This window comes from Hemiscyllium ocellatum, chromosome 28 (genome assembly GCF_020745735.1).
Source record: "Hemiscyllium ocellatum isolate sHemOce1 chromosome 28, sHemOce1.pat.X.cur, whole genome shotgun sequence".
NCBI classification, from domain to species: Eukaryota; Metazoa; Chordata; class Chondrichthyes; order Orectolobiformes; family Hemiscylliidae; genus Hemiscyllium; species Hemiscyllium ocellatum.
This window is the reverse complement of record NC_083428.1, coordinates 39,459,653-39,472,259: the sequence shown is the minus strand read 5'-3', so window position 1 is coordinate 39,472,259 and position 12,607 is coordinate 39,459,653. Positions and strand designations below refer to the sequence as shown.

The 12,607-nt window shown below is 41.8% G+C and overlaps 1 protein-coding gene across 4 annotated transcripts in view; it reads left to right on the top strand.

Moving 5' to 3' along the window:
- kdm4b (lysine (K)-specific demethylase 4B) overlaps positions 1–12,607 on the top strand; it is a 509,300-nt gene that overhangs the window by 73,861 nt on the left and 422,832 nt on the right. For all 4 annotated transcript variants that reach the window (XM_060846205.1, XM_060846207.1, XM_060846206.1 and 1 more), the window contains exon 2: positions 2,525–2,588. The gene's annotated coding sequence lies outside the window, so the exon portion shown is untranslated. The remainder of the gene's footprint in view (positions 1–2,524; positions 2,589–12,607) is intronic.

The window sequence follows — 12,607 nt, the reverse complement described above, 5'->3', positions numbered from 1 at the left end:
CTTTAATGGCTGGTTGAGTCAGAGAGGCTCATAATATTTAGAGTTTAAGCATTCACTTATGTTGCCATAATCTCCAGCAATATGGGCCTCCTGCTGGAAAATGTAATTAGTATAGTTAGGTCCTTGATCAGTATGGATGTGATGGGGCAGGAGACCTCCTCCTGTGCTGCAGTAACCATCAATGAGTTTTGTATGCAATTGAGTAACACATCTATATGTGTCTATATTTGGACAGCCTACAGCAGGCACCTCTGAGCACTTGAGAAGCACCAGTTGCCTTCTCCAAGATACTCCAGATTTCATCATAAGAAAGCATCTGATCCAAAAGCAGCAAAATCTCAAAGCTAACAAGTGCTGATTAAAAACTGTCAACTGTACCGCGAAATAGCTCTGCTGTGAATGATGTACATGATATCAGCCTCCTGAAGTATCTGTTGTACGTAGTACTACTGTTGCAGCAGGAGACTTTCAGGAAGACAGGTATTTAGGGATGTCCTGAAAGCATCCTGGAGGAGTTCAGATATACCCTTGATTTATGGAGGTCCTTTACTTGTGACCAACCAAATAGAGAAGATTCATTCTGGCAAGAGATTTTCCTCCCCCACCTACATAGTAATGAGGTTCTTTTTGCATTGAGTGTTTTATGAATGGACAGAATAAATATTGAAGAGCATTAGTCTGCTTTCATCTATAAATAACAAGGAGTTTTTTTTTGCTTAAGAAATCCATCGCTCGGAAAGATTTTGGTAGTAGTTGAGAAAGTTTTCAGGCTCCTGGCCCATCTGTTTCTTATCACTAGGACTGTCACACCCTCCTTCCTTTTTCATTGTTTAAATTTTTTTCCTAACATCAAGTTCATCTCATCTAAAAGAACCCCATTACTTTGTAAGTGGGGGGAGGAAAAACCTATTAAGATAAATTAGAAGCCAAGAGTTTATTATCTGAAGAATGTTTATGTAACTTCGGTGATGGTTAGTTAGATTTTAGATTACTTAGAGTGGAAACAGGCCCTTCGGCCCAACAAGTCCACACCGACCCGCCGAAGCGCAACCCATCCAGACCCATTCCCCTGCACCTAACAACACTACAGGCAATTTAGCATGGCCAATTCACCTAACCTGCACATTTTTGGACTGTGGGAGGAAACCAGAGCACCTGGAGGAAACCCATGTAGACACTGGGAGAATGTGCAAACTCCACACGGTCAGTCGCCTGAGGTGGGAATTGAACTCTGGTCTCTAGCGCTGTGAGGCAGCAGTGCTAACCACTGTGCCACCCATTCAATTGTGGATTATTCCAGTATTGGGTCAAAAAATTTAAAAGCAACATGAGTGAAATCTCCTCCAGAATTTCTTGGCATTTCTCTTCTGCCTTAGCTCCCCCTTTTCATGAAGGCTTTGATGGGGTATAGCAATTCTCCCTGATCATTGTATGCGTTTGAGTCCACAATGTTGATAGGGATTTGCGGAGAGCATTATATCCCATACTCAGCTTGGTCTCACCTGACGCTCACATTCTACCAGTAAAGTAATTTTAATAGGAAGACTGGGCTACTTTCTTTAACTCAGCAGAAATTCCAGGAGCAATGAGGTAAATTGTAGCTAAGTTGCAGCTCCGTGATGAATCCATGTGGTGAATCAGGAGAAAATGGAGACACAATCCAACACTAAAACTGATATGTTAGTAACACGTGAGAATTGTGTAGTTGTGTTGTTATTCTCTGTTCCAGTCTGATCTGTTACTTAGACTTATTTGGTGCAGTACAATCAGTTAAGACCAAGGAACATAATTATGCGGAATGTAGATCTTTGAACAACTAGCTTAATCATCTATTACCAGACCAATTTCATGAAACCATCTCTTTGTGCATTTTCTTTTGGTAAAACAAATCAGTCAGATGATGAATTGTATCGGCCAATCCAAATTTTGAGATTCCCTTTCTCCTTTCTGCACCCCTTTCATCGCAAATCATGTAACTGCATGAAATTTTTGAAATGGATATAACAAATGTCAGCGCTCCCCCCCCCCCCCCCCCCCCCCCCCCCCCAGCAACAGCTTGTGTCGGAGTGGCCATCTGTTGTAACAGTAAACAAGACGTCCAAAACCTTTTGCCAAGTAAGCCGCTATCAGTGAGACCATAAATTGGATTGTCAAAGTTGGTCCCAGGGGCCTGCTAAGGAACATCAACTCCACCAGGGTTTTTGCACTTGATCTCTGTCCAATGGCCTTTTACTCAAAAGGTTGAGATTGGAAAACAATTGAGGTCATTTATTAGTGATGCAGTTGAAAGTCTGCCGGGATGTGCTGTTCAAGAACTAATGTGAAGAATATCTGAAGTACAGGAGTGCTGCCTAATGAAGGTCAAAGAGTTTAGAAGAAGTAATCAGTAAGTTGGAAAAATATGGTCTTTCAAAGCCAGTGTGCTGAGTTGACTTTTTAAATGATGGGAAAACCTGTCCTGCAGTTTATCTAATTTAATAGTCTGGCAATACCCTGTAATTGACACCTCTATTCTTAATTGCAGGTGCAAACAACCCGTTTATCTGCTTTGTCTTGTATGAGAATACCAAACATCATCTAATTATAAGGTAAGTAAACTGCAACCTATTGCAGAACTCTGAAAGAAACAGATGGTCAGGGATGCACTTTAGAGCTCCTTAGAGATTTTGATATCCACCTGCTGTCCCTCAATCTGTTTGTTATATTCAATGTGTTTTGAATGTTTACTGACTTTTATGTAGTATTGCAATATTTAAGTTGTCATAGTCTGCATGAAGGAACCAAATAAGTGGGTTATCTGGCAGGTTAGGCTGTTTGTGATTCATACGAAGGCAGATGAACATGACTAATTCCCAAATTACACCATTATTTATGCATAGCCATTCAATATGTCCACTTACACACGAATCTCCAACCCATTCGGAAGCATTTCGAGTTGTGCTTCTGCATGTAAAATCGTGAAATCAGAATGGCTAATGTGTTAACTACTTTGACAATTGTCAGCGCACCTTGTGGCTTCAGCTATCAGAACTACTATAAAACTACTGAAAAATGCTGTCACTGATCATGCCTGTGCATCATCTACTTAAAGCTAATGGAAAACTGTTTTCGCCGCAATATGCTATGTGCGGTGAATGTAATATTATATAATTTCTGAATGAAGAAAAGAAAAAAGATTTGCAATCTCCATTGTTAATCCCTAATTTACATTGATTCTTAGTCCAAGTGCCAATGTTGCTTTGCCTGGTAAAGCCTCACTTTGGTGTCAAGCAGAGACATGAGAGTCAGGAACAGCTTGTAAAGATTGGCAGTTTACTGCTTGTGGACTATGTATGGTTGTTATTTGATCGACTGCTGGATAGGATTAAATTTACCTCAGGAGAGCTTTGATGGGGCAAGCAGTTTTGGAGCCAATTGTTTTAGGAAACTGTGAACTTGAGAATATCAACTGACGTCTTTGCACCTTTTGAAATTTTAATATGTTGCAGTGGAAGTTACCAAGCTTCAATATTTTAGCTAGGGAATTCAATATTTACATTGTAGATTATGAGGAAATATATTCACCTCTGATTCAAATGTGTTTAGCAACCGTTCTATTTCATTGTGTGCTCTCATTTTGACAAGCTCTTACTTCATAACTGTTGCTCAGTTAAAAAATTAGTCTGAAATGTTAATATTTTGTTAATTCTGTGGAATAGTCTTGTCAGTATTTTAGCTCTTCTATTGCCACCTAGTGGTCATCTACTCTTCAACCAGCTTGCATTATATTTTAATGAATGCTTTATTCTGGGAAGGAAGACGACTAATTTTATCATGCAGTATCTGCTGTAAAACATCCTAACACTATGTAATCCTGTTACACTCTAAGGGGAATTTATATTCACAGAGGTCATAAATCCTGAGGTACAGTGCATTGAGTGTCTTAACATAAGGACACTCGCATTACGTTTCTTTTAGATCTTTGTGTTGTGCAGTTAAGCATAGTATTTGAGACTCTTTGCTGCTAACTAATCGGTCTAAATGTAATTTTATTTAGAGGAGAGAGCGTGATCACTTTTATTCTTTGTTTATGAATGTACTTCACTGTTCACCTTGAGAAAAGTATTCTTATTTGACAGTTGAGCAGTTTCTTGTTTCAGGCATTCAAGTGTTGGCATTAAGATCTCCAAGTCAACATTTAGATGGATTAGATCTAGTGTAGGGTTCCTGTTACTATTTTAAAAAAAACATGCAGGACCCCTCGCTAAGTTGTCCAGTGCAAACACTGTGGAAAATTGCCCTGTACGCAAAAGATGACAAATCTAGCCAGTTCTCCTTGCATTTGTCTGCTCTTGGTTATTACTGAAGTAATGGAAGGGCTCATCGACAGTGCTATCAAGCAGCACTTTCTTTACATCAACCTGCTCACTGCATCCCTGCAGGACCACTGACCTCATCACAGCCTTGGTTCAAGCCTTGGAGCAAATGGCTGAACTCCAGATGGGAGGTGAGAGTAACTGTCCTTCATATAATGGCATAAGATAAAATAAAAGATCAGGAGTAGGGCCTTCAGCCCTTCAAGCCTGGTCTGTAATTCCACAAGATCATGGCTGATCTGTCCCAGGCCTCAACTTGTCTTTTGTGCCAGCTCCTCATAGGCCTCACTTGTCAATCTTTCAAAAATCTATTCAACGCTTAAATACTTTTGTAATCTAGCCTCTACAAATCTATGGGCTAGAGAATAACAGGCATGGCATATGGGAGAAGAAATTCCTTCACATCTCAGATTTAAATGCATGTCCCTTATTTAGTAACAATGTGCCCCAGTTTGAGGCCCCTGTCAGTAGTTGATACTCACTACTACTGCTTTGATTCAGTGAGTGAGTTTCACAGTTATTGAAAGGGTATCAGTCAAGTGGGCTCTTTCACCCACCTGGTGTCAAACAACTTCAGCTGCACCACTCCAAGAAGTGGAGAGTAGTCCATTACACTAGTGACTTGTCTTGTAGGTGCAAGAGAGATTTTAGGAAGCTAGTGAGTGAGTTATTTGCCATTGAATTCCAAGCAACTGACCTATAGTAGCCACAATATTTATGATTGACCTGGTCAGTGGTAATTTCCAGGGTGTTAATGGGAGATTCAGCAATGGTAATCCCACTGAATATTGAGAGTTAATCACCTGTCTTGTTTAATTCTCTCATTGGAGATGCTTATTGATGGACACGTGGAGCAAGAATGTTATTTGCCATTCTCAACCTAAACTTGGATGCTATTCATGTCTTTCTGCGTATGGACATGGCTTTCATTTTCACCCTTTTGAGGTGAATGTTGTGCAATCATCAGCAAACATACCCACTTCTGACCTCATGTTGGAGTGAAGATCATTGATGAAGCCAGGGACACTATCAAGAGGAACTTTCGTGGAGATGTATTGGCACATTGGACTAGATTGGTTTTGGATATGTGGTCGGCATGGACAGGTTGAACCGAAGGGTCTGTTTCCGTGCTTACATCTCTATGACAGAAATGATTGACCTCCAACAATGCTTAACCCAAGGCTAAAAGGGCTGTGGTGCACACTGGGTTAATGAGTACTACTTGGGAGCAATGACCCCTTCTATTGATTTGCTGATGATAGAGAAACATTTGATAGGTCTGTAAATGGCGCATAGGATTTGTCCTGCTTTTTTTGCAGGTAGGACATATTTGGATGATCATCTACATTGCCAGATAATGTCATCATCTGCAAGTTCCCCTCCAAGTGATATATTGCCATTCCTTCAGTGTTTCTGGGTCAAAATCCTTGATTCCCTCCCTAACGACATTGTGGGTGTACCTACAACACATGACTGCAGGCGTGGGGAGAATATGCAAACTCCACACAGTCGCCCTAGGCAGGAGTTGAACCGGGGTCACTCGTGCTGTGACACAGCAATGCTAACCACGGAACCACAGTGCCACCCCATGGTGGGGCTCCCCTGGTGTAACATTAATAAAGTTAGTGTGCAGGCTCTTCAACAGGCTTAATTTGTTCTTTACACTTAGTAAAAACAAAGTCAGAAGTTTGCAGACAATATAATCTGTTCTATCTAAGCTTATCACTGAACTAGTTATTTACAAATGAGCAGTTAACCCGTTGCCAAAATCCCATGTTGACTATAATGCCTTGGTCACCACCCCTATGTTTGCTGACTTATATTGGCTCCTGGTTAGCAACATCATGACTTTGAAATTCTTGTTCTAGTTTTCATATCTGTCTGTGGGAACAGCCTGCCTACTTTGTAATTTCCTTCAGTGTGGTGAATCACTGTGGTATGCCCTACCAGTACTGTCAAGCAGCATTTGGACAGTGATAACCTGCTCACTGCTAATTTTGGGATCACCAGGGCTGCTTGGTCTCTGATTTCATTCCTGTTTTACTCCAAGCATTGGTTAGCAAATAAGCAACAAGATCTGGACATCTTTCAGACTTGCTCAGACAGGTGGCAAGCACCATTTGTACACATTGGTGACCACCTGCAAAAGATGATAGTTGAACCACTGTCCTTGCCATTCAGTGGTTTTACCATTAGTGAATTCCCTCTTATGAATATTTTCAGGCTACTGTTGGCCAGAAGTTGATTGAAGTCTTTAGATGAGCATTTGAAACCTCATAGTACACCAGGCTATGGGCCAAGTGCTAGAAATTAAGATTAGGATAGATAGAGCACAGAACATTACAGAGCAATACCAGCCTTCAGCCCTTGATGTTGCAGCGACCAGCGAAAAATAATCTGCCCATCTAACCTAAGCCATTTCATTATTATTCATATGTATGTCCAAGGCCCATTTAATGTTAGTGAGTCTACTGTTGCAGACAGGCCATGCCATACCCCTCCTACTGAGTAAGGAAACTACCCCTAATATCTGTCTTTAATTTAAAGCTATGTCCTCTCATGTTAGTTTTCACTATTCGAGGTAAAAGACTGTCACTGTCCACCCTAACTGACCCTCTGATTATCTTGTGTCTCGATTAAGTCACCTCTCAGTTGTCGTCTTCAACGAAAATAGACTTTCCTGGTCAGACCTTCCTTCCATACCAGGCAACATCCTAGTAAATATCCTCTGACCCCTTCAAAGCTTCCACATCCTTTCTATAATGTGGTGACCAGAGCTGCATGCAATATTCCAGGTGCAGCCTTACCAGTGTCTTGTACAGCTGAAGCATGACCTCGTGGCTCTGAAAATCAATCCCCCTATCAATAAATGCCAAACACCATGTACCCTGTCAACTTTCAGGGATTTATGCACCTGGACACAGATCTCTTTGTTCATCCACACTACCAAGAAGTTTACCATGAGCTTAGTACTCTGCATTCCTGTTACGACTTCTGAAGTGAAGTACCTCACACTTTTCCGCATGAAACTCCATTTGTCACTTCTCCACCAGCTCTGCCGCTTATCTATGTCCCTCTGTAACCGACAACATCCTTTGGCACTATCCACAACTCTGCCTACCTTAGTGTTATCTGCAAATTTCCTAACCCATCCTTCTATGCCCATCTCCAGATTGTTTATAAAAATGACAAACCGTGATTAGAAAGTATAGATGCTTGTTGACCAGTGTGTACAAGATGGAACCAAAGGGCCTTTTTCCATGCTGTTGAAAACTGAATCTGTGGACCAGCTGTGTGCATTCTGTGCTAATAAAAGCAAGTTAACAAGCGGTTGGAAATTCAATAGCGAGTAACTTGCTTCCTGACTCCGATCCTTTGCTGCAAAAGATTTACCAAAATTTTCAGAAGCGTTGAGTGGATTGTGTCTTGCTTGTTCCACATGTCCCCAGCATCACGTATGTCAGTTTTCATCCAATTTGTGGGATAAAACTCCCTTTCCAGTCATACTGTTTGTGTGTTCTAGTTGGATACCACTCACTTAAGAGGATCACTGCTATCTTCAAGGCAGTTGTGGATAGCAACAAATGCTGGCCTTGCCAGCAATACCCATGTCCCATGAAAGGATAAAAAGATTGCAGAATGCATTCTCCAGTCATCAGGAGATTGATCTAGCATCACTTAAAGGGACCATGGTTGTTAATATGAACTATTATTCTGGAAATTGAAGGGAATTGATCTTATTGTCAGAATTCCATTGTTGCAGAACAGTTGAAAATTATCGGCACTTTTGCCCAGAGATTGTGTCATCAACTGAAGCCAGACAGTTCTTCCACTTTCTTCCTAAATATAAAGGGAGCAGCTATTTAATTGTTTTTCTGGTCTCCAATCCCATTGTTTGCCTCCACATCTGGGCCTAAAACCTGCTGTATACCTGTGGTATGGTGCAATATTTATGTTTTGTTATCTCAGCACTAACAGCAACATGCAAAAACTTCAATCATTATTACATTTTTTTTACTGGGACTCTGGATTGTTTTATTGATTTTTATAATGTAGTGATTAACTCCTATGTAGTTGACACTTTCTTTTATTTGGACTATTAAAGCTGGAAATCAAATGTAATTGAGAATGCTCTAGAACTATAAACTGTTTTATGCTGCCACGTTGATTTGCATAACTGCAAAATGACTTCTGCTTTCTAATACACGAATGGCTATAATTGACTTTAAAGTGTAGCAGTGCGAGACTCCTATGGGAAGCCATCTCACTCTACTCAGGCTTGTTTCCAATACAGCATCAAACCAGATTTTAAATGTTTTCATGTGGCCCACTTGCTCTATTTTGTATTTTGTAAATCATTTTAAAGTATGAAAAGAAAATTAGCAAGGGAGCAGAGTTGTAGCCATGTTTATCAACATGCTTGTATAGTTATCTGGTTATTGCACTCTACACCTACTGTTTTCAGCTACAAAGTACAATCTGTGGCACAGATAAACAATTAAAGGTACAGAGCCAGTGAGAGTAGGGCAGCACTGCATAGTAAGTTAAAGGGTAAGGCCAGCAGGAATAGAGAGAGACCACCACCTGAAAGTTCTGCTCCAAAATTGTACTTTTCTGATTTAGAAACATTATAATTCCTTTATGTATCAAAATCTGGAATTCTCTTGTGTAATATGCAATGTGGGAATACTTTCTCCACATGATTACAATTTGTGACAGCTGGGGGATGCAAATTTTATGGATTTGGAAGGTTTCCACTGCTCTTTTGATTTTATTCTCCAGAGATCATTCAATATGTTTGCCTGCTTCGTAATGTTTTCAAGTCTTTTTAGAATGGATGTTAGATTGATCTAAAATTATCAGTAGTTGAATGACCTTCCCCTAACGACAACCTGCTCTGATAATGCACTGATCACAGTCTAGCAAAGAATACATGCTCTCTGGGAAAACTGGGTTGGTTGATGATGGAATTGAGACTTGATTTTAAGTGTGCAGATCAGTGTGGTCACAATTGTAGTAACAGATGGGTTGCATGACTACATTTCTTTCTCCAGAATAAGGTATGTTCTCAGCAGAAAGATTGAATTAGATTGTGATAGGAATTAGGAGCAGGAGTTATGTCATTCAGTCCCTTGAATCTAACCTGCCAGTCTAAATAATGACTGATGATCCATGTCAACATCATATTCTGTACCATCTCCATATTGTGAGAGTTTAGTAACGAGAAAATTGGTTTGATTTATTGTTATCACACATACTGAAATGCAGTGAAAAGTATTGTTTTGCGTACTCTACAGGCCGATCATACCATAAAAAGTGCATCAGGTTACAGAACAGAGTGCAGTATTACAGCCACGTAGCGTGCAGAGAGAGAGAGAGAGAGAGAGAGAGATCAAGATGAATATTTGAGAGGTTTGTTCAAAAGGAGAAAGTGAGCACTGCAGATGCTGGAGAGTTAGAGTTAATAATTGTGGTGCTGGAAAAGCACAGCCTGTTAGGCAGCAGGAGAGTCTGTGTTTTGGGCATAAGTCCACCTTCCTGTTGAAGGATTTACACCTGAAATGTTGACACTCCTTGTCTGATGTTGCCTGCCCTGCTGTGCTTTTCCAGCTGCACAATTTTCGACTCCGGTCTGTTCAAAGGTCTGATAAACAGTTGGGACGAAACTGCTTTTGAATCTGTTTGCATATCCCAACTTTTATCTTCTGCCTAAATGAAGAGGTTGGAAGAGATTCTAACCAGGTTTGGGGGGGAGGTCTTTGATTATATTGGCTGCTTTCCCAAGGCAGCAGGAAGTATATATGGAGTTAATAGTTGGAACACAGATTTGTGTGATGGATTGGGCTGTATTCACAACTTTCTCTAATTTCTTGTGTGATTTCTTCCCACAGCCTGATGCATCCAGATAGGATATTTTCTGTGATGCATCTGTAAAAGTTTGTAAGAGGCTTTGTGCTGAAAATGTGTTGCTGGTTAAAGCGCAGCAGGTCAGGCAACATCCAAGGAACAGGAAATTTGACGTTTCGGGCACAAGCCCTTCATCTGGATGAAGCATTCCTGATGAAGGGCTTGTGCCCGAAACGTCGAATTTCCTGTTCCTTGGATGCTGCCTGACCTGCTGCGCTTTAACCAGCAACACGTTTTCAGCTCTGATCTCCAGCATCTGCAGACCTCACTTTTTACTCAAAGAGGCTTTGTGGACATGCTGAATGTCCTTAACCTTTTGAGGAAGTAGAGGTGTGTTGTGCTTGCTTGACTGTCACTTTGAGGGTGGATCAGGGCAGTTTGTTGGTTACCATCATTCCTAGGGACTTGATGCTGTCAACCATCTCCACCTCAGCTCCATTGATGCAGATGGAGGGTGTGCTGTCCACTCCGCTTCCTGAAGTCAATAACCAGCACCTTCCCTTGTCATCGCAAGAAGTAAACCCTGCACCCTCACCTCCCCCCTCAACTCCATCCAAGGCCCCAAAGGATCCTTTCACACCTGTCAAAGATTTTCCTGCACATCCAAACACCATCTCTCCTTTGTCTGTTGCTCTCGATGTGGTCTCCTCTACGTCAGGGTGACAGGATGCCAATTTACAGAACGTTTCAGAGAACATTTCTGGGACACATGCACTAAACAACCCTGCCACCCTGTCGCCGAATACTTCAACTTCCCCTCCCATTCCACCAAGGACAGACAAGTCTTGGGCCACCTGACGAGTGGAGAAAGAACACCTCATCTTCTGCCTTGGGATGCTGCAACCACACAGCGTCAATATCTATTTCACTAATTACCACCTCACCACTCCCCTCCCCTTATCCCAGATCCAACTTGGCACTGCCCTTTTGAACTGTCCAACCTGTCCCTCTTCATTCCCACCTATCTGCTCTGACCTATCACCACTACCTCCATCTACCTGTTGCATTCCTAGCTGCCTTCTCCCACAGCCCCACCCCTACCTATTTATCACTCCGCCCTCTTGTGCACGCATATGTGTGCACACACACATTCATGATGAAAGGCTTATGGTGGAAATGTCGACTTTCCTATTGTCTGACCGGCTGCGCATTTTCCAGCTCCACACTTTCACTCTGATCTCCAGCATCTGCAGTCCTCCCTCTCCTAGCTCCTTTGTTTTGCTGACTGATGGAGTGATTGTTATTATTACACCATACCGCTAGCCACTCAATCTCTTTCTTGTATTCTGTCTCGTCGTTGTTTGAGATCCAACCTACAGCAGTAGTGCTGTCAGCAAACTTGCCAGTAGAGTTGGAGTGGAATTTGGCCATGCAGTTGAATGTCCAAGGAGGATAGTTCTCCAAGAATGCCATGGTTGTGTTCCATGTGGTGCTGTTATTGCATGACTTTCTATAGAAATAGTGAAGCCTCTGGGAAAAAAACCAAGTTGGGGTGGACTGTGGTATTGTTTGTGTTAGGCTCAGTAAATTTTGCATGGTACTGTATAGTGCAATTCATCAGAATCTTCAACTGATTACTCGTGATTGACATCTATACCGGCTAGTTGCACTATATTCTAGCCAGTCTTCAAGGGCTGAATTTTAAATTTTTTTGCTAAGTGTCAGTTTTGTCAAGCTTATTGGAGGATTTCACATTGTGATGCTTGGGGACATAGACATAGAACATAGAACAATACAGCACAGAACAGGCCCTTCGGCCCACGATGTTGTGCCGAACATCTATCCTAGATTAAGCACTCATCCATGTACCTATCCAATTGCCGCTTAAAGGTCGCCAATGATTCTGACTCTACCACTCCCACGGGCAGCGCATTCCATGCCCCCACCACTCTCTGGGTAAAGAACCCACCCCTGACATCTCCCCTATACCTTCCACCCTTCACCTTAAATTTATGTCCCCTTGTAACACTCTGTTGTACCCGGGGAAAAAGTTTCTGACTGTCTACTCTATCTATTCCTCTGATCATCTTATAAACCTCTATCAAGTCACCCCTCATCCTTTGCCGTTCCAACGAGAAAAGGCCGAGAACTCTCAACCTACCCTCGTACGACCTATTCTCCATTCCAGGCAACATGCTGGTAAATCTTCTCTGCACCCTCTCCAAAGCTTCCACATCTTTCCTAAAGTGAGGTGACCAGAACTGCACACAGTACTCCAAATGTGGCCTAACCAAAGTCCTGTACAGCTGCAACATCACTTCACGACTCTTGAATTCAATCCTTCTGCTAATGAACGCTAATACACCATAGGCCTCCTTACAAGCTCAATCCACCTGAGTGGCAAC